This window comes from Artemia franciscana, chromosome 18 (assembly GCF_032884065.1).
Source record: "Artemia franciscana chromosome 18, ASM3288406v1, whole genome shotgun sequence".
Lineage (NCBI taxonomy): Eukaryota > Metazoa > Arthropoda > Branchiopoda > Anostraca > Artemiidae > Artemia > Artemia franciscana.
In genome coordinates, this window is record NC_088880.1 from 28,257,055 (window position 1) to 28,278,997 (window position 21,943).

The 21,943-nt window shown below is 36.4% G+C and overlaps 2 long non-coding RNA genes across 2 annotated transcripts in view; one reads left to right on the forward strand and one right to left on the reverse strand.

Moving 5' to 3' along the window:
- The window catches only part of LOC136038836 (uncharacterized), a 343,955-nt gene that overhangs the window by 67,229 nt on the left and 254,783 nt on the right, over window positions 1-21,943 (forward strand). The gene's annotated exons all lie outside the window — the stretch shown is intronic.
- LOC136038837 (uncharacterized) overlaps window positions 4,110-21,943 on the reverse strand; it is a 306,828-nt gene continuing 288,994 nt past the window's right edge. The window contains exon 4 of the long non-coding RNA XR_010620326.1: window positions 4,110-8,341. This is a non-coding gene — a long non-coding RNA (uncharacterized LOC136038837). The remainder of the gene's footprint in view (window positions 8,342-21,943) is intronic.

Here is a 21,943-nt window from a genome sequence, read left to right on the forward strand (position 1 = left end):
AGACTTGCTCCTTCAAGGTTTTTCCCGTCATCTTACTTAGAATCAACTTTCTAGCCACATCGGCCTCGTCAACATTAACATCTTGGGAAGAAGTTATGCCATTGGCAATGTTTCTATGCTGATTGTCACCTCTGAATGGAGAAGATTCTCCGAAGTATCCGACGAGCTTCTGGGTATCGTCGAAATCACGCTCCTTTCTACTGGAACTCATGTCGCGGTGCTGCTCACTTGTCGAGTAACCAATTTTTGTCAAATTTTGCATCAAGAGGTTGATCTCCAGGCATGCCGGTCTTGACAGAACCCAAATGGCTCTCTGCTGTTCCGTCATCCCACCTCCAGTTGTAAGACCGCCCGATGTTTTCAGACTTCTCATATACTCCTGCTCGATGACAAGATCTGCCGAGAGCCCAGCCCAGTGTCGCTCTGATCTTCTAATGGTGTGACCTCCCTGTTCAAATGCTTCGAAGATTGGTGGGTGACTAGTTTGAAGCTTAGCCATCTCTTGCTGGTATATCCAGACCGACTTGACATAGAGGTTATGTCCAGATGCTTCTAGAAACGGAAGCATCTCTACTGCACAAAACATCCCACAGGCCTAGTCTCTCGGCACGTATGAACTTAAGCAGTATCCCAACCATGTCAAGATACTGAAACCAGAGCTTCGCAGTTCTCTGAGTCAGCAGGTCTTGGCGTCTCTGCTTGAGAAAGTTTTCAAGTTGCTTGAGCTGGGGATCATGACTGAGATCTTCGGGTGGGAGGTATCCATCCAGTACGTAAGCAAAGACAGTAGACATGTCTAGAGACGTCAACGTCGCTTGCTCTTCTTCGAGGAGATGAGCATATATGGCCGAGCTCACGAGAATGTGAGCTCGAACAGCTCTAGAAATCATTTTTCCAGAAAGAATGTACGGCGCTGCACGAGTCGCGTATACCAATTCCAGAACCTCTTTCAGACCAGAACCTTCCATGAGGTGTCCTATACATCCGACGAAACTCATCATCAAATGAAAACCGCCTAACTTGAGAATAATACTACTCAGCTCATTCGTCGGGTCGGACTTGAGGATTTTCATAGACTTCCACCAGAGCGGCTGGTCAAATGTGAGAACGGGTGTGAATCCGTAGGTTCTGCCTTGCGAAGCTACAAAGCGCAAGGTTGAGTAAAGGCAGGATTCGTTGCTAGACGGGAGGTCAATCATGGGCAAAAACAAGACGCTTGCCTTGCTGCGAAGGTTTCCCGTTTCATGATGTATTTGGTTAGAGAAAACTGACTGCATGAATCCATTCCAGCTCGGCCTTGGGACATTCAGGAACCCGGTAGCTAACCAGAGCTGATCGAGTGAGGCATACGGGTCGTTGACACTTTTGCCAGGGATCTTCTCATATTGCACCTTTGAAAGCACTGTCTCACTTAAGCGGTAAGGGTAGATGGCAATTTTTCCTTTTTGGGCTACTTCATCTAATGAAACTTCAACTCTCGGAATGGGCGATCGGCTGTTAATGAGAGGAGGCCTGACTGTTGCTAGCAGAGCCATCCCATGGAAAGTGTTTCTTCCGTCCATCGTTCAAACATCGTGATCTGCATTATCAGCTACATGCTGCACAGCATGTGCGGAGGTAACTCCTACAAGGCTAGATTCATCATGGACTGATGCACAGCGTTTAAATTTCTGGACTTCAGCATAGGAGGAGCAGAATCCATGGCTGTGGAAAGTGTCAATATCTGGACTTGAAATGGTGATCCAGTTGCACTGCTAAGCCTAGTTGCAGTGGACAAATGAGGGCACGCGGGCGAGCTGTTTGAACGATGGAATTGCCAATGGCAAGTACTTTGAAGGAAATATCGGTTCCAAAGAATATTTCATCTAAGAACACCATTAGGCTATCAGGTAGAGAGCCTTCCAGCTGTTCTCCAGAAGAAATCTGCTTTGCGGTCATATATGATTCCTTCTGTGCTGGCAGTCCTTTGATATCACTTTTGAAAATCTTTGCTGCTGCTCTAATAAGCTTGATTTTCTCACTCTCTTCGTTATCGGTTTTGTCCAAGTAATAAAAATTCTGGAGTATCGCTGATGCTTTTTCTTTTAATGTCACCACGTCAGCCTTACCGTCAATAGTTGCAAATACTAGCTGGTCACTGAAATATTCCAGGAGCTTGCTCTTCAAGTACTTGTTACAGTACGGTTCAAGGTTTGTCCCATTCAAAAGGTCTCCCATTTTAACAACAAGTTCAGTGACTGTATACTGTTCTTCGTCATTTTCTTCGAAAAAAGTAGCCAGCTTCAAAAACGCCTGACATCTTTCATGCGGTCTCAGCCATCTAAAAAAGAGAACTGGGAATAAGTGAGCTGTCGGTGAATGTTACAACGAAAACCCTCATTCTGAACCGAAAAATTCGTGCTCCTCTTCGAAAAATACCCCGTGATCGTGTGTCACTTGATTTTTTTTTTTTTTTTTTTACTTCATACAAAAACAAAACATAAAAAAGAATTAAATGATTAAATGTGATGTTTCTGTCTAACAAAAAAGCACAAAAACAATCGTTTCTTAAAAGGGAAACCATCAATAAACTACTTTTCTTTTCACGGTTCCTCATTCTCGGATTCTGGAAATATCTTAAAAAATAGGCGCAAAAAACTTGAAAAAATGGAATTTCGCAACGGGATGGAGATTTAGATTTTTGATATGTTTTAGAGCTCTCTTTTCTGAACACAGTGGTGCAAAAATAATTTCTGCACCAATTTTTTCCTGGTTCGACCATTTTTTTTCCGTATCTTTCCCCTACTAATTATTAAGGATTTACAAAGTAAATCATTCTATTCAGTTAAACTAGGCCTACAACAAAAGACAATGTTTATCTCGATTTTACGTATATGGATAACTACAATTTATAGAGTACAACATTTCTTTAAACCCCTTAGGGAAGTTGCTAGTGCTGTTTCTTAACTAAACACCTTTCCCAATTTATCCAAATTTCTTTCCAAATTTTATCACAGCTTTTAATACCAACTTTTTGATTTTAAATGTTCGTTCACAAATGAAAAGGACTAAATATACCTTTTGATGACTAATAATTCTATAGCTACCGGAATTAGTAAGCTGCCATCGCGAATTAAGATTCCCTTGGTTCCCAAAATTAGTAAACTAAGATAGGACTAGGTAATAGATTCTTCTAGTTTTTATATATTGCGTCAGAATGCTTTGCCTGGGTCGGTTAAAAGATTTCACTCGTTTAGAGCCTCCAAATACACCAATAATTTTGATCTAATCAAATAATTTTGATCCCCGTAATTTTCAAAGATAATTTTGCTCTCTGGATAATCAAATTTCTCTTTTTTCTCTACCTTTTTTTTTAATGTTTAATGGATTTTATTTTCATTGTTTTTTTTCGATATAGATGGAGTTGATATCTCTGGGTCAAGATGGAATCTTTGAAAGCTCAGATAAGATCCGATGTTAATCCTACTTTCAGCATTGATGTCAATCATTGTAGCATTTAAGACAAAACACTTAGTTACCAAATGGATATAAATTGTCAAATTTGTCATTAAATGTATTTTACATTTAACACCTTTGTCACGAAGTGACAAAATTTCTATATAAGAAATTTTGCACAAAAGGTTCAGATGCCAACATTCCTTTTTATGGTGTGGGATGTAGACTCCAGCACTAGGTGCCATGTCTTTGAAATTGCAAGAGGTTGAAATCCCAATGTTCTTTTTCTTATACAAAATTAATTTTTCTCGAATCTCAATTTTCTCAATCAGTCTTAAATGAGGCTTGGAGTTTATAAAGTTAATATAGTCAGTTAAATATTTGTCCAAAGTTGGGAGGCAGAGTGATGCATGACTAGGTTTTTTACATAATTCACGGCACTAGAGCTAGACTCACGATCAGTGCCAGATCATATGTAGGCTTTAATCTCAAACAACCTTTATCCTTGGGGTTTGTGAATCCATTGAATCTTCGTGTCATCATTATCAACATCATCATTTATTTTACACTAAATATAGCACAGAAAATATACAAAACGAGTGAAAAGAAAAAAAAGGTTCTCAGAAGAAAGCTTGCATAAACATTTATAGAACTATAAAATGACAACACACACGAAAACGAATCAATACATTAATATAGCCTATTAAATACCAACTGGAAAATGACAAAAATGGGATCAAAATAGGTGATGAAAAACTCTAAGTAAACAAAACTAAAGGAAAAAAATAGGGAAGACGAAAAGGGGTAAAAATAAACAAAGGAGGAAGAAAGATTACTGACAAGATCACGGAAAGACCCGCCAAGAAACTCCCTTCGTGGAAAGAGATAGAGGGACACCAAGAAGGATAGAATTCCATAGTTTAGAGGACTGATAAATAGGAGATATCAGGCCTGCTGTTAATGATCATTTAGGTACAATAAATATGCGAGAGGAACTGTGCAAAAAACAAACAAAACAGTACCTTCTTGAGCCTGTCAAAAAACGCAATGGAGATGGTGGAAGCATTCCTTGAAAAGCAAAAGGTGCTAAATAAAGATTACTTTTCCTTACAGAACAATCCAGCAGAGCTTGATCAGAAGCTGCTATCATGATGTAGGTCAGGAGAAGGGTATAGCCAAGGGACAAGAAAAGTAGTCTTCACCACCCTGTTATGGGTTCTTTGGAGTCATCATAGGAGATATTTGTTAGTCAAGGGTTCAAAAAATTGCCTTGACGGAATAATCCCTCAGAGAGCCTGTTCCAAATGTAAATGCAAAAAATTGTGTGCAGAAAAAAAGGGAGAAAAGAAATAGAAATACAATAGATCCTAAGGTAGCAATGTAAAACCTGAATAGGCTGTCTCTTATAACAGTTCAGAGCCCCACACAGCCAGCTTGACAGCTCTTGTGGTCTGAGACAAATGTTTACAGCCTTTTTCTAGACTCCCAACCATTTAAATGTTATAACTTGGTCTCTTAATGGTCAAGATCCGAAAAAATTCCAAGCTTTGGGCAAGTAAACCTTCCCTAAGATGTCCAGGAAACCAGGTCTAAGGACTCCCCTCTAAGGTGTTTGCATCAATCTTTAGAAACCTTGGTACATTAGCGAAATAGATTTTAAATTATTTATCTCAAATATGGTATCAACTGTCTATTTTCTGACAGCTATGAAAGCTCAAATTGGTATTTGACTAACGGCTATAAAAGTGAGTATCCAAACAAGCAGCTAAAAAAAAATGAAATTATGTCAAAATGAATGTTAAGTTTATCTTACAAGATACGGTATAACCAAGTGGGTCATCCAACCCTCCTCTAAGTCTTACAGTTTTTTCGTTGAGTACTCTTTTTTGATGTAAAACATATTCAAGTAAAAAGTAGAGCCTGTGTAATCAATAAAATCTTCCAAGAAAAATGCTAAGAAAGCTATATGATTTCTATGATGAAGATAAAGTGAAAGGTCATTCTCTTTAACCATTTTTTAAGTCTAATTTATTTTCAACTGAGAACCCATCGGACAAATTATGATAGAAACGGACCATAAATAGAAAGAAAACAAAGGAAAAAAGATGAATATTTGTACTAGCAAAACAACCACAACAATAAATTGTAAGAAATAAATAGTAATAAAAGCAATAAATTGTCACAAAATACGAGACAAGGAAAAGCAAAATCGACAAATCAAATATAAATCCACTAAGAATTTGAAACCATGGATGGCTTGCAATTTTCTTTTTTAGTTTATTTTAAACGGCTTTAAATTTGTCATTTCTAGTCTTTTTATTATATATTTGCAAATCAGTCTTCTACATTATCCTGCTGATTGTCCCTTTGAAAATAGCTTAGGAAATAATTTTTCTCATTTATTTTATACTTATGAAAATGTTAGGCAAAAACTAAAGGCGTAAGAGCGTTGGTTTTTCAGCACTAGCTCAAAACATGTCGTACTTGAAAATAGCTTTGTCGATACGGTATAATTTTACTCTTTTAGGTATAATTTTGAGGTCCTTGTACAACGTAGTACATTCGAACAGTCTATGTTACAATCTGAAATCTTTACTACATTTCGGTACGTTATGGTTGTAAGCGCCTGATCAAGTTTTATTTTTTCAAAATTTCGAAACTCCTCAAATCTTAGGGATGATACCAAAAGAAAAAGAATGTTCATCGACCGCTAACGCGACACAACTAAGAAATCTACACAACAACGTAAAAACGGTATAACACATCTCAAAGCTTTGGCTATGCTGGTTGAGCATAATAAAAAAATCTTCTCTTTGCCTTTATGCCTGAGCCGAACTATAGTCACACGATAATAAAGCCGAGTTTTATGAATGGTATGGGGTTTTTCTTATTTTAGGACCGCACTTGTAGTTCAGAGAAGGAAAATTTAAATTGCAAGAGTTTTTTTTATACTTTACATCAACACTAGTTTGCTTTCAAAACTTAGCCACTAATGTTTCGGCTTCTTAACCCGTGTCATATTTCTGCTAGATATAGAAAAACTGCCGTTACAAAATTCTATTTTTTTAGTTTCTAAAAACTATGCCTTATATCTCGACTCTGATTCCCCAATCAAAAATTTTATGCTTTAAAGTTGGAAATTTCAAACTCTAGAATTTAGGAACGGTGTACATAGTTGTACTTTAGTCGTGCTTGTAATAAGGCCTGGCCACAACCAACAGACATACTTGAAGTATCCAAAAACTATCAAAAAATAGTATCGTGAAACACTATCAGAGTATGAGAAAAATAAAAGGAAGAAAATAATAACATCTGGACGCATAAGCTTTAAAAAACAAGGGTAAACATATCCGAAGGAATTTTAATTGAATTTTAATCTAACGGTTTTTGTCTTGAACAAAGCCAGAAAACATAGGAGAATGAAGAAAAATACAAAGTAAACCACAGCCAATGAAAAAAAGAGAGAAAACCTTCTAAAGTTGTATCGAGACCTCCGCTCTACTGTCTTTTTTGTAGAAATGAGATTAAAATATGTAGATAAGAAACATATAGAAAACACATAGATAAAAGGAGCATATAATTAAAAATACAACGACAATATACAGAATCCTTAAGAAACAAATAAAAAATAGAAAATATTTATGTTAACTTCAAAATATTATGTGCAACATTTGAGTTTTTTTGTGGCTACTTTTTTGTGGCTCCTTGTATTTTCAGATTCATTGTAATCAATATTGAAATATTCATGTCAGCTCTGAACTTTTATACTGAACAAGCCTATTCTGTACTATTATTCCTTTCTGTTCTTCAATTAAAAATTTACTTGCATCTCTGCAACAATGTCCTACGTAAAGGCCGAACAAATTTCCCCTTTCTAGTCACTTTCTCCTCTCCAACCTTGCCTTCTTCATTGCGTTTCAACAAAAAATCTTACTCCGACCACCAATAAAGTTTTCTACTGAAAGATACAGCGGAAATTTTGTCCCGTACATAGTTGACAGGTTAAATAAGTGGACATTATGTCCCCAACTCTCATTTTCCCTTCCAGTTGTTTATCTTCATCTCACAAATCTTTAGCTTTTTTATAGTCTCTCTCTCTCTCTCCTCTCTCTCTCCTCTCTCTCTCTCTCCTCTCTCTCTCCTCTCTCTCTCTCTTTCTTGCCTTCCTTAAGTTTTGAAAACTTACTTTTTTTCTTCACTACATGTATTATATTGGCTTTGATTCTGTTGATTGAATATTTGGCCCATCTAGGCTTTTGATAAAACATTATAAAAAAAACCTTATCCAGCTTCTAAGTATATAAATTAGTTTATTTTTTTTTTTACTTCTGCCCTAAAATGTATTTAGGGCAAATTAACTCAATTAATAACATGTTTAACCACATAGTAACTACACTGACAAGACGCTTAAATACATGTAGCTAGAATACTAGAGCCCTATTCTCATTTGGCGTTTAACAGCTAAGCTAATGAATCAATGAAGCTGCGATATCAATACACAATTTTAATACAACATAGCGTTGCTAATCGCAAAATTGTGTTTCGAAATGGCCCTTTTCATTTGGCGAAAAGCCAAATGAAAACATGGCTTTGGGGAGTTTTTAAACGGTTGAGTTTTTAAATTGTATCCATAATCTCAATAACTTCAAGCGTTTCACATAGTAAGTTACCAATTTCGTCACCTGAGTCATTTACTCTGTAATGTATTCAGCATTTATCACCAATTAAATAGGGGGGCTTGATTTCATTGTTTGTCACTGTCCCAGAGGGGAACAATGGAGCAGAGGTCCAATTGTTATCACTCTCTGTTGGTCTCATGTTTTTGGCAGTATTTCATCCAATTTTGATATTCATTTCGGTGTTTGGGGCCCCATTGCTTTGTTGGCATGCACGCATTTTTCATTTTCTAAAAGACAAAATGCTTCTAAGAACACTAGAAAAGAAATATATCAATCTAAGCAAGCTTAGCTTATCCATTTTTAGATTATCAAATACTATATATCCATATACTTGTAAAGACCATTAAACAACAAGACAATCTAATTATTAAATAGGGAGCATCTTCTGCTTCTAAAACACACAGGATAGAACAAATGGGCTTTTAAGTTGTTCATCCTAAAAATTCTAGTCAGTCTAAAATTCATAAGATAGAATTGGATAGAGTAAATAATCCGGATTTTTTTTTACCTTTTTTTATTGTTTTATCGATTTTGTTTTCATTGTTTCTTTTCTTGATGTAGATGGGATTAATGTCTGTGGGCCTAGATGAAACACTGTGATTTAATGTTTATTATGTACGGTACTCAACTTCAGCTGGGTTTTAGCCGGTATTCAGTGGTGGTACTATTTTTGAACTTTTAATCGGGTCAAATAAGATATAGTTTTGATTCTATTTTCAGCATAGATGCCAATCATTTTGGAATATAAGACAAAGCGTTTTGTTACCAAATCAATAGCCAAATTTGTCACTAAATTTATATTATCACTAAGTGACACAATTACAATGAAAAAATTCGGTTCAAAAGGTTCAGATCTCAAAATTCCTTGAGATGGTATAGGATACAGAATCCAGCACTAAGGCTCATGTTTTCGAAGTTGCAAGGGGTTGATATTCCAAAGTTTTTCATATTTTTTTTTAGGTTCTGCAATAGCATTATAACTACTGAAACACAAAATTAATTTTTTTTTTCGAATTTCTATTTTCTGAATTAGTCTTCAATGAAGTTTAAAGCTTATACAGTTTTCAAATAGTCATTTAAAATACTTTTGCAGAGTTGGTGAAGCGTAATGACGCAAGACTTTATTTTTGCATAACCCATGGCACTAGACTCACCATTAGTGTCAGATCATCGATAGTCTTTAATCTTAAACAAGCTTCATCTTTAGGGTTAATGAATCTTCTTGTTATCATTAGCAACATTATCATTTATTTTACACTGAATATAACAAAAACAAATTACAAAAACGAGCAAAAAAGGAAAAAACAGGATATACAACTACAAACTGTTATAAAACTACAAACTGACAACACACACGAAAATGATACATTAATTAAAATAACATATTAACTATCAACTGGAAAATGGGAAAAATGGGATCAAATAAGTGAAAAACACCAAGAAAAACAAAAACAAAAGGAAAAATAATAGTAACAGACGAAAGGGGAAGATGAGCAAAGGAGGGGGAAATTTACCGGACTAAAATACAGAAAAATCCACCGAGAAACTGCCTTCGCAGATAGAAATAGAAGTACATCAGAAGGGATAGAGTTCCATAGTAGAATGGATTGATAAACAAGAGACGTCTGAGCTGCTGTTAATGATCATTTAGGGAAAATAAATCTGTGAGAAGAACTACGCAAAAAAGAGTAGTATCTACTCGAGCCTGTCCGAGAATAAAACTGCTGTAGAGATGGCGGAAGTGTGCTTAGAAAAGTAGAATGCGCAAAGATTACTTTTGCCTACAATACAATCTGGTGGAGCTATTCCAGTATCACTACATAGATAAGAGGAAGAGTATAGCCGTGGGAGAAAAAAAAGTATCCTTTACCGCCCTGTTTCTGGTAGGGCTTGTATATTTGTTTGTTTTTTTCCCAGGGGTTATCGTATCGACCAAGTGGTCCTAGAATGTCACAAGAGAACTCATTATAACGGAAATGAAAAGTTCTAGTGCCCTTTTTAAGTGACTAAAAAAATTGGAGGGCACCTAGGCACCCTCCCATGCTCATTTTTATCCAAAGTCAACGGATTAAAATTTTGAGATAGCCATTTTGTTGAACATAGTCAGAAACCATAATAACCGTTGTCTTTGGGGATGACTTACTCCCCCACAGTCCTCGGGGGAGGGCCTGCAAGTTACAAACTTTGACCATTGTTTACGTACAGTAATGGTTATTAGGAAGTGTACAGACGTTTTCAGGGGGATTTTTTTGGTTTGGGGTTGGGTTGAGGGGAGGGGGCTATGTTGAAGGATCTTTCCTTGGAGGAATATGTCATGGGAGAAGAGAAATTCAATGAAAAGGGCGAAGCATTTTCTAGCATTATTATAAAAAAAAACAATGAAAGAATAAACATGAAAAAGTTTTTTAAATTGAAAGTAAGGAGTAGCATTAAATCTTAAAACAAAAAGAGATTATTACCCATATGAGGGGTTCTAAGAATACTTTAATATAAAGAGCGAGGTATTTAGGAGAAGATTAATACTTCGCGCTTTATGGTAAAGTATTTTTAGTAATTTCATCTATTTATTCTACGGCCTTTCTGATTCAGTGGTCATTCTTAAAGAATTGGGACAAAACTTAAGATTTAGTGTAAAGAGCAAGCTGTTAAATAGGGGGCAAACCCCCTCATATCTATATATATATAAATAAGTTGTCTGTCTGTGTGTCATTCTGTGGATCAGGTGACGTCATGTTTCTGTGTCGGCTGACGTCATGAAGTTAGTTGTCGTCATTTTTGCTATGACGGTGACGTCATTAAAGATATTTAAGACATATATGTTCACGTAGAAATCTATTAATGTTTAAGTTTAAAATGACTGATGAACTTACAATGGCAAAAGCCGATGAAGATGCTCAAAGAGTCTATGCCAAAAAACTTGCTGCTGATAGAGAAAGTCAGAAAAGAAAGCGTGCCGAGGAATCAAAAGAACAGCAAGGAAACAGGCTTGAGGCTAAAGAACGCAAAACCGCGCAGTTAGATGAAGATCCACCTGGACAGCGAGAGTCAAAACATATCAAAACTGAAAATGATAGCGATGATGATTGGGTTTGGGATTTTGACTCGGATAAGGTCATCAATGCCTACCAGATTTTAGTTAAAAAAACAAAGGTTCGGCGATATGTATTTCATAGTGAAGCTGAAAAATAAAGAAGAAAAAGAAAACTGAAAAAAGAAAAAATGTAAAAAACTAAAAAATACTAAAAAGAAAAAACACTCAAAGAGATATTACAGACCGGGACACAAATGACGACCGGGACAGAGGGAATATAAATAACGACCGGGACACTCAAAGAGAAATTACAGACTGGGATACCGGGACACAAATGACGACCGGGACACAGGGAATATAAATGACGACCAGGACACAGTTATTTAAGAATATCGTTCAAAGACAAATTTTTAATTGTAAGAAGACTGTTGAAAGAGAAATTTCTAATTGTAAAATGACTGAAGAACCTACAATGGCAACGGTACCACCATCGAAGTAGATAACCAGTGGGTTGTTCCATATCCCCATTAGTGCAAAACGTCAACCCCAAGTCAAATTCGTGCATTGTTTGGCATCATTTTAACAACTTGCTCTCCATCAGCTCCTACAGAGTTACGGGAAAAATATAAGTCAAAAATGTCCGAAGATATACTCCATCGAAAACAGTTAGAGACTCAGCTATGACTTCTGATTTTACATCAGAAATTTATAACTACACTTTAGTTATTATAGAAGATTTGTGCGTACGTATGGCAAACAAACCTCTTCAGGATTTGGGAATGCCTTCACCTAACCGTATCGCTGCTGTTTTGACATGTGTAGAATTGGATCGTGAAAAAAGTTACAGTACGAAATGATCTATTGTCGTCTATTGTCTATCTATTGTCTATGATCTATTGTCGTATGTACAAAATAACATTTCCAAGTTAACATCGGAACAAAAAGACATTTATGATACGATAGACCAAATTTCAGGACGTATACAACTACCTGCTGATTTCTGTAATTTAGTGACGTCCAAAAATGAATTGATTGAAAAAGTATTTCCGAATATTCTAAAAAATTATAAAAATAATAAATGGCTAAGTGAAAGAGCGATTTCCGCACCCAAAAATATAGACGTCCACGAAATCAACAATATTGTTTTGACCAAGATTCAAGACCAGGCAGTCCTTTACAAGTCAGTCGACACAGTTTTGGAACCAAATGAAGCGGTTAATTATCCATCTGAATTTTTAAATTCCATAGATCTTTCAGGGTTTCCATCACACGTGCTACAACTAAAAATAGGCGTACCAATAATACTTTTAAGAAATATCAACCCACCAAAGCTTTGCAATGGCACGCGACTTGCCGTAAAAAAACAATGGAAAACCTAATAGAGGCCACAATCTTGACAGGGCCTTTTGAGAGTGAGGCTGTTCTTATTCCTCGCATTCCCATGATTCCAACGGATCTGCCTTTTCAATTTAAAAGATTGCAATTCCCAATTCGATTAGCATTTGCAATCACCATTAACAAAGCTCAAGGTCAATCATTAGAAAAATTTGGTATAGATCTTAATACTGATTGTTTTTCCCATGGACAATTGTGCGTTGCATGTTCGAGGGTCGGTAAACCTGACAATCTATTTATATGCAGCGACAATTGGACAGCGAAAAATGTTGTATATTCGCAAGTTTTACGGAGTTAATTTGTATTGTATCTACCTATCTATCTATCTATATAAAAACGAGTTGTGTGTATGCATGTTTGTTTGTTTGTAAAAAGAGCGTTTGCATATGACGTCATTATTAGTACATACGGCTTTGTATATGCACAGACAATGGGAAAGCCAAGAATGTTGTATATTCGCAATTTTTACTTAGTTTAACTCCTGCAGATGAAATGAATGCTTGCCTGAAAAATTCTAATTTATGGGCACACGTAAAAATATTAAAATTAACTACAAATATGCGTGTCCGATTGCAAAACGATGACTCTGGTCAAACATTTTCAGATCAATTGCTGGCAATTGGAAACGGAAAGCTCCCAGTAGTGGGAAAGCCAAAAATGTTGTATATTCGCAATTTTTACGTAGTTTGAAACACATATATAAATCTATCTATATTCACAGTTGGGACACAGGGACACAACTACAATGGCGCGTAACTAATATGGCGCGTAACGACTTACGCGCGCGGGGGGGCTTGGAGGGGGCGCGAAGCGCCCCACCAACTAGGTGTTGGGGTGGCGCGAAGCGCCACCCCAACAGCTAGTATATAATAAAAATATAAGAATATAAAAGTTTGTTAGGTAAGTTAACTCTTAAGTTACTTATATTTTTTACTAATAAAAACGATCGTTAAAAATTGAAAGTTCTAGTTGCCTTTTTAAGTAACTGAAAAATTGGAGGGCATCTAGGCCTCCTTTCATTTATGCAAATTTAATTTTAATGATTTATGTGCGGAAAGTAAAAATCAAGATGTATTAATTTAAAAACGTTCAGAAATTAAATAATAAAAAAAACTAGTTTTTTATACTGAAAGTAAGGAGCAACATTAAAACTTAAAAGGAACAGAAATTACTCCGTATATGAAATGGATTGTCCCCTCCGCAATCCCTCGCTCTTTACGCTAAAGTTTGACTCTTTGCCACAATTCTACTTTAAAAAAAAATAAAAAACTTTAGCGCAAAGAGCGAGGGATTGCGGAAGGGACAACTCATTTCATGTTAGGAGTAATTTCTGTTCGTTTTAAGTTTTAATGCCGCTCCTAACTTTCAGTTAAAAAAACTTGTTTTTTTATTTAATAAATTAAAATAAATGCCAAGGTCCTTATTTAAAGAGCTTCTTGTTTTAATGAAATAAAAGAAATCCATAATATAAAATGTTTCAGTGATAAAACATTTATTAAATATGGTATTTAGCCCATACCATATTTAAACTCTACAAGAAAAGTAGGGCAGCTTCTGTCTACAACACAAGGAGACAACTTGCCTCAGTAACTAATGAAATAAAAAAACAACAAATGTTTCAACTGAAAGTAAGGAGCAACATGAAAACTTAAGCAAACAGAAGCTATTACGTATATGACGAGGTAATCACCATGCTTTTGACGCTGAAGTTCTTCGACACCTTAAAAAACAAAGACTTATTGTTATAATTAAACAACCCTAATGTTTCACAAGTCGTTCTTTAAGAATTGGGGCGAAATTTACACTTTAGCATAAAGATCGAGGTGTTGAGAAGGAGGGCGACCACTAATATACTAATAACTCCCGTTTTTTTTGAAATTTTAGCGTTGCAATCTAACGCTCCACGACAAAAACATACGGATCAACAACTCCATATATAGAAACCACAAGCCGGTTTCTGGCCCACAGAGGTACGCCCAGTAGGAACTCAGCGTACCGAAAGAAAATTGATCACCAAGCTCTTTTATCTGATGTACTAAAAACACTCCGAAGAGGCAACAAAGCTAACAAATGGGGCCCAGAAAACGCTTCAAAAACTATAGAAAGAACACACCTTTTATAACGTGCTTTACAAGAAACAAGCAGACCATTTGCCTTGCAAAGCTTTGCACCTAGAAACCTCAATAAAAGTTCTCGACTATGGTTTAGATCATTTCCAATGGGTAGTCCAAGGTAATTTATGCTTGGCGACAGCTTAACAGGATGACCATTAAGACGATCAATATCGGGGATGGACTGATTAAGTGTCATACTAATCGAAAAAACTTCATTCTTTTCAGAATCAAACTTCAGCCCTATTTTCCTGTATTCGGAACATAAGATCTCAAAATTTTCCTCATTACCAGGAATGGCCCGATTGAGGTTCAGGACATCGTCAGCAAAACTTAAAAGACACAAATCAAAGTCTCGAAAATAAATGATGTCTGAACTTTCTTCTGAGCCTCTAGCATGCTATTATTATAGAATGGAGGCGATGACACCCCGCCCAGCCTAATACCTTTCCAAATACAAATTATAGTTTTTGAAACAACAAAATCATTTCGAACTGGCACTTCAACAAACCGATGAAGTTTACTATGCATATGTTTGTAAATACGTAGGATTGAGCGATCAAGCCCACGGTGGCTGGCACTGAGCAGTAGCTGAGGATGTATCGCCGAATCAAACGCCCACGATACGTCATGACCAGCCATAATAACAATATCCTTAGATTCTTCCACGTCTAAAAGAACATTTGCAATAACTCGGTCGATATGTTCACGGCTGTAGCTTTTTTAAAGCCAAACTGATTGTCTGGGATGGAACAAACTAGTTTAATCTCATCAATAAGTAACAGCTCAAATAATTTACAAATTCCTGGTGAAACAGTTATGGATCGATACGAATTACATTTACTTTGTCTTTCAAACAGTTCGTGGTAACGAACTATAGTAAGGAGCGACCCGGCTCAATAGTAACCAAAACTCTAAAAAATGGAATTTTGGTACCAATAGCTACATCAAAAGAATAGCATTTTAATGCTGATTTAAAATATAGAAGTTTAATCAAGTTTAGTCTTACCCATCAAAAGTTACGATCCTGAGAAAATTTGCGTTATTTTAGAAAATAGGGGGTAAACAACCCCTAAAAGTAATAGAATCTTAACGAAAATCATACCATCAGATTCAGTGTATCAGAAAACCCTACTGTAGAAGTTTCAAGCTCCTATCTACAAAAATGTGGAATTTTATATGTTTTGCCCGAAGGCAGATCACGGATGCGTGTTTATTCGTTTGTTTGTTTTGTTTTTTTTCCCAGTGGTGATTGTTTCGACCCAGTTGTCCTAGAATGTTGCGAGAGCGCTCATTCTAACGGAAATGAAAAGTTCTAGTGCCCTTTTTAAGTGACCGAAAAAATTGGAGGGCACTTAGGCCCTCTCCCACGCTAATTATTTTCCCAAAGTCAACGGATCAAAATTCTGAGATAGCCATTTTATTCAGCGTAGTTGAAAAACCTTATAACTATGTCTTTGGGGACGACTTACTCCACCACAGTCCTCGTGGGGGGGGGGGGGGGTTTCAACTTCAAAACTTTGACCAGTGCTTACATATAGTAATGGTTATTGGGAAGTGTACAGGCGTTTTCAGGAGGACTTTTTGGTTGGAGGCAGGGGTTGAGAAGAGGGGGATATGCTGGGGGAACTTTCCATCGAGGAATTTGTCATGGGGGAAGAAAATTTCCATGAAGGGAGCGCAGGATTTACTGGAATTACTTAAGAAACAATGAAAAAATAAATATGAAAAAGTTCTTTTTCAGCTGGAAGTAAGCAGCAGCATTAAAACTTAAAACGAACAGAAATTATTACCCATATGAGGGGCTCACCTCCTCCTAATACTTTGCTCTGTACGTTAAAGTATTTTTAGTAATTTCAACTATTTATTCTGCGGCTTTTGTGATTCAGGGGTCATTCTTAATGAATTGGGACAAAATTTAAGCTTTAGTGTAAAGAGCGAGGTACTGACGAAAGGACGAACCCCCTCATATATGTAATAAAAACATGAGAATACAAAAGTTACTTACGTAAGCTAATTTATAAGTTACGTATATCTTTTGTTTATAAAAAGATTCGTAAAAAATTAAAAGTTCTAGTTGCCTTTTTATTTAACCGAAAATCAGAGGGCAACTAGGCTTCCTCTCCCGCTCTTTTTTTCTCAAAACCATTCGATCAAAATTATGAGAAAGCCATTTAGCCAAAAAAATAAATATACAAATTTCGTTTTAACTATTCCTCTGCGGAGAGCCAAAATCAAAACATGCATTGATTCAAAAACGTTCAGAAATTAAATAAAAGAAACAAGTTTTCTAAATGAAAGTAAGGAGCGACATTAAAACTTAAAACGAACAGAAATTACTCCGTATATGAAAGGGGCTTTTCCTTCTCAACGCCAGCTCTTTACGCTAAAGTTTTTTACTGTTTTAAAATGTAGAGTTAGGAGGAAGAGTCAGACTTTAGCGTAAAGAGCGGGGTGTTGAGAAGGAAAAGCCCCTTTCATATACAGAGTAATTTTTGTTCGTTTTAAGTTTTAATGTCGCTCCTTACTTTCATTTAAAAAACTTTTTTTTTTATTTAATTTCTTTCTTAGGCACAGGGGTCACAATACCAGCAAAAAAACATCAGGAACTAATCCACTATGAAATATTATCTGGAACAGCATTCCCAAATGGTGTAGGCGTAACAGATTTAAATTTTCTATAAACTAGATGTATGCCAAACAACTGGTCAATTCCATGTAAATATTTCTTTTTAAGTTTCATAATATATTGACAAATTGTTCCTAGGTTGATTGTGAACCCTGGACCTGATTCACAATCACCCAAGGCTATATCTAGCGTTGAGGAAAATGCATCTGGTAAAGTAGTATCCGGGAGTGAAAACTCACTAGTGTGATGGTGGAATATAGGAAGATTTCATTACGTGGCCAACAATTTTGCTTGGTACGTTGCTGAACACTTACCTGAAAATTTTGAAATTTTACTGCAAAACAGCAAAACATCGCAAGTCCCGGCAATATGAACCCTAAAGCTTAAGATAAATTTGAGTCTGAGGATCAAGGTCGTACACAGGAAGGGGGTGGGCTGTTCACCGGGTTTAACCCCCCCCCCCCTTCAAAAAAATTGTTTCCGACTCGTGAAAACGTAACAAAAATGTGTATTAAAATTTTTTTATTCATTCACTAAGGTTTTTATGGCACTTGGAATTAACCAAGTGACATATAGCAATCGCCAATTCTGTCGGTCTGTCGGTCTGTCTGTCGGTCTGTCGGTCCCGGCTTTGCTACTTTAGGCACTTCCAGGTAAGCTAGGACGATGAAATTTGGCAGGCGCATCAGAGACATGACCAGCTCAAATTAGAAATAGTCACGTTTTCCCAATTGGACTATCAGGGGGGGGGAGTTGGGGCCTGGTTAATTCGTAAAAATAGAAAAAATGAAGTATGTTTAACTTATGAGCGGGGATGGGATCTTAATGAAATTTGATTTTTGGAATGATATTGTGTCTCAGAGCCTTTATTATAAATCTTGACTTGATCTGATGACATTGGGGGAGTTGGAGGGGGGAAACCTAAAATCTTGGAAAACACTTAGAGTGGAGGGATAGGGATGAAACTTGATGGGAAAAATAAGCACAAGTCCCAGATACATGATTGACATATTCGGAACGGATATGCTCTCTTTGGGTTAGCTGGGGGGGGGGGGGTAAGTCTGAAAAATTAGGAAAAATGAGGTATTTTTAACTTACGAATGGGTGATCGGATCTCAATGAAATTTGATGTTTAGAAGGATATCGTGTCTTAGAGCTCTTATTTTAAAGCTTGACCGGATCTGGTGACATAGGGGGGAGTTGGGAGGGGGAAACCTAAAACTTGGAAAACACTTAGAGTGGAGGGATCGGGATGAAACTTGGTGGGAAAAATAAGCACAAGTCCTGGATACATGATTGACATAAACGGAACGGATCCGCTCTCTTTGGGGTAGTTGGGGGAGGGGCTAATTCTGAAAAATTAAAAAAAATGAGGTATTTTTAACATACAAACGGGTGATCGAATTTCAATGAAATTTGATATTTAGAAGGATATTGTGTCTCAAAGCAATCATTTTAAATTCTGACCGGATCTGGTGAGATTGGGGGAAGTTTGGGGTGGAGGAACCTAAAATTATGGAAAACGTTTAGATTGGAGGGATCGGGATGAAACTTGGTGGGAAAAATAATTAGAAGTCTTACATACGTGATTTACATAATTGGAACGGATCCGCTCTATTGGGGGGGGGGGTTACTTCTGAAAATAAGAAAAAATGACGTATTTTTAACTTACGAAGGAGTGATCGGATCTTCATAAAACTTTATATTTAGAAGGACCTCGTAAATAAAATCCCTTATTTACAATCTTAACCGGATCAAGCGCAATTGGGGGACGGGCAGTTGGGGGGACCGGAAATCTTAGAAAATACTTAAAGCGGTGAGATAAGGATGAAACTGGATGGGAAGAGTAGAAACCTGTCTAAGATACGTGACTGATATAACCGGACCGGATCTGCTCTCTTTGATGGAATTGGGGAGGGGGGGTAATTTTGAAAATTGAGGTATTTGTAACTTACGAAAGGGTGACCAGATCTTAATGAAATTTGATATTTAGAAGGATCTTGTGCAAATAAAGTTCTAATTTTAAATTCCGACCAGATCCTGTGACATTGGGGGGAGTTGGAGGGGGAAACCGGAATTTTTGGAAAACGTGAAAATTGGGGTATTTTTATCTTACGAATAGATTATCGGATCTTAATGAAATTTGATTTTTAGAACGAATTCATGTCTCAGAGCTCTTATTTCAAATCCCGACCAGATCTTTTGACATTGGGGGGAGTTGGAGGAAGAAATCATGGAAAAAACACTTGGAGTGTAGGAATCGGGATGAAGCTTGGTGGATAGAATAAACAAATGTCCTTGATACGTGATTGACAGAATCGTACTGGATTCGCTCTCTTTAAGGGAGTTGAGGGGAGGGGTTCAGTGATTTGGCGAGTTTGGTGCTTCTGGACGTGCTAGGACGATGAAAATTGGGAGGCGTGTGAGGGAGCTGCACAATTCGACTTGATAAAGTCACTTTCCTAGATTCGACCATCTGGGGGGCTAAGGGGAGAGGAAAAATTAGAAAAAATTAGTTATTTATAACTTACGAGTGGGTGATCGGATCTTAATGAATTTTGATATTTAGAAGGGCATCGTTACTCAGAGCTCTTGTTTTAAATCCTGACCGGCATTAAGCCTCTTATTTTCCTTTTTAAATCAATCTATTGATTCATAGAATATTGTTAGAGCTCATACCATATGATCTCTTGGCTCTTAGCTCTTCTCGCCTCGTCACAAGTGCCATATGAGCTCTTAGCTCTTGTTTTTTTAAAGCACATCAGGTTAATGAAACCCGTTTAAATGTTTAAAAGATAATGAAATTAATTCCTTGAGGTAGCCTACCAGTTTTTTAAATGCTACAATGATAAAAGAGAGACTGTTTAAAAATATTTGTATGTCTTCTATAAACTGCAAGTAACGCTCACTGTTACAGAATTTAGATGTTTTGTAATTTCTCTTCGTCGCCCTTGGTTTTGGTACGAGGGAGGGACAAGGGAACATTGAGAGAAATGAAAACTTCCTAGGAGGGTGTAAAGATGGAGGCATTGAACAGATTGGGAGGGAGAGAGAGGGCGCGTAGTTGTGTTGCCCTTGGATGTAAATTAAATTTTATATTTTTCTTTTCGATTCTGTTTTTTGTTGACCTTACGTGGCTTGGTGCAGCAAAGATTTGTTAGTAGCAGTAGTGGTATACTTTACATCATTCATTTTACTCTTTGTCCGTGTTATGATTGGTCTGTTAATTCTCAAAAGCATATATTATCTTTGTGTTTAATTATTAATTTTAATTTCTGTTTGCTTTGAGTTTCATTAATTCATATATAATAATCTATTATTGTTTCATGCCTAAATTAAGCAGTATATGATATATTTTTAATGCTCATTTTAGATTTCAAGATCGTTCTCACTTTTGTTTTAATTATTGTTGTCTTTTAATTAGTAATATCAAAAGCAACAAATATTTCAGGTGAAATTGAAAATCTATAGATTCTGAAAGAAAGGATGGGTCCAAAAAAAAATTTCCAGAATCTTTTCCTGTCCTTTTGAGCAACAAGGCCGGATAGAGCACGATTGGGTCGAATCAGGCCCTGTATTTGAAAGGACTTCGCTTTGCTTCACGGTCACTTCTCATTTTTTTAATATCTTAAGCTAAGGTGAAAGAAACTAACGAAAAAAAAAACAATTCTGCAATGTGTCAATGTATGAACAGCTTGAATGATCAGAGCTATATCATACAATGAGGCCGAATCCAGGGTAGGAGTTTGGCAGTTTAATCCCCCCCCCGAAATATTTTTTTGACTCTTAAAATCTTAACAAAAATGGTTATAAACATATTTTTATGCGTTTTTTAGTTTTTTTTTTGTACCTTCCTCGAAAAAATTCTTTTGTAAAATACCCCCGAAAAAAACCTGGATAAGGCCCTGTCATACAAGTACCATTTTCTTACTAAATTATTTTATTTTTAGCATTCTTAGGTATACTTCATTAGGATTAACCTAACTACACTTCTTGATTGGGTGGGTATAAAAGGTAAATACCGCTGTACTTGACTAAGTAGATAGACTAAGGCTTTGATTTATCTGTAATGACATATCAAGTATCGGAATGATATCTGACTTGGCAAGAATAGAATCTTTAACTATGCATCAATGTGTTGATTTTGCAGGAACCGGAACAAAATGAACAATAGGGTGGATATTTCGGTTCCTTGTTCTCGAGGACATTTTGCCAGGAAGTATTACAATGTATATGTACCTGTGTATAAGATTTAAGCCGGCTTAAGGATTAAGACAAACTATGTCTATATTTCTCAGTCTCTTTCTGACAAAAATGCAAATAAGAAAATATGCAAAATACATCCTTGCCCTTAAGACCTAGTGGCACAGTGGAAAAGAAGGGACCAACTTCTCCTTCCCCATCAATAGATCAAACCATATATCTGCTGTTGCGCAGAGATATGTTCTGTGCATGTATCTGTTTGTGTCTGATACTTGGAAACTTTTGAGATGACTGCTGAAAACCGTTTGCTAGTTTTTCAAACAATTCGTGGTAACAAACTATAGTAAGGAGCAACCCCGCTTAATGGTAACTGAAACTCGAAAAAACGGAATTTCGATACCAATAGTTACATCAATAGAATTGTATTTGTATACTGACTGGAAACACATAAGTTTCATCA